Source organism: Suricata suricatta, chromosome 9 (genome assembly GCF_006229205.1).
Source record: "Suricata suricatta isolate VVHF042 chromosome 9, meerkat_22Aug2017_6uvM2_HiC, whole genome shotgun sequence".
NCBI lineage: Eukaryota > Metazoa > Chordata > Mammalia > Carnivora > Herpestidae > Suricata > Suricata suricatta.
In genome coordinates, this window is record NC_043708.1 from 72,618,648 (window position 1) to 72,619,685 (window position 1,038).

General features: G+C 36.1%; 1 protein-coding gene across 1 annotated transcript in view; it reads left to right on the top strand.

The window, feature by feature from the left end:
- The window catches only part of LOC115302071 (olfactory receptor 4M1), a 153,304-nt gene that overhangs the window by 58,668 nt on the left and 93,598 nt on the right, over positions 1 to 1,038 (top strand). The gene's annotated exons all lie outside the window — the stretch shown is intronic.

The following is a 1,038-nucleotide window of genomic DNA, read 5'->3' on the forward strand; positions in this document are numbered from 1 at the left end:
GCATGCCCTATTACAAATGCTGAGTTTTCTACAGAAATGGATTTACAGGCAAGTTCTTTTCTTCTGGCTCTGAGAATAAAGATAGCTGAGTAGAGTAAAATTCAGATCGAAAAGACTGAAAATACTAATTTTTCTCTTGTTTCACACAGTCTAGGAAATACATGTATCTAGCATCCTTATCCCTTTAAAACATAAAAATGAGTATTATTTACAAAAAAGGCCTGGGGTAGGGGTGCCTGGTTGGCTCAGTCAGTTGAGTTTCTGATTTCAGCTCAAGTCATGCCCTCCCGGTTCCTGGGTTCAAGCCCTACATCAGGTTCTGTGCTGACAGCTCGGAGAATGAAGTCTGATTTGCGATCTCTATCTCCCTCTCTATCTGACTCCCCCTACGCATGCTTTCTCTCTCTCTCTCTCTCTCTCTCCCTCTCTCCCTCACTGCCTCTCTTTCTCTGTCGTTCTCTCTCTCTCTTGAAATGATAGACAAACATTTAAAAATTTAATAAAAAATAAGAGGGCCTAGAAATTCTGTGTGAAAATGTGTAACTAATAAATTACTAGCAATGGATAAATGATGAATGGTGTTGCTTCTTCAACAGAGATAAAATAACAAATTTATGATTCCACTGATATAATACCTAAGTCATATATTGCTCTCAACTTACTAATTTAACGTGCCTTGATATTATGTGAAATAATTTCCTTTAATGACAAAACCATTCAGCATCTGTGTGCTGTTCCTTGCATTTATAGGTTCTTCTTTGGATTTCCACTTTATACAAGTAGGATTCCCAAGAAATACTGTAACAGGAGACACAAACAGGGTGAGTACTGATACAAATAAGATATACCACTGTTAGTGTCCTGTTTTCAATCAAAATCTTAATAAAATGGCCTAGAGTAGATTAATAATGTATTAGGAAACAGGCCAGAGTAAAAAAGACAAAAATAAATGAGTTTTAAAAACTCAGTCAAATGAGTTATGCAGATAACCACTAAGACTTGATTGGCGTATTAGAAATTCTTTTCTTCAAAAGAATG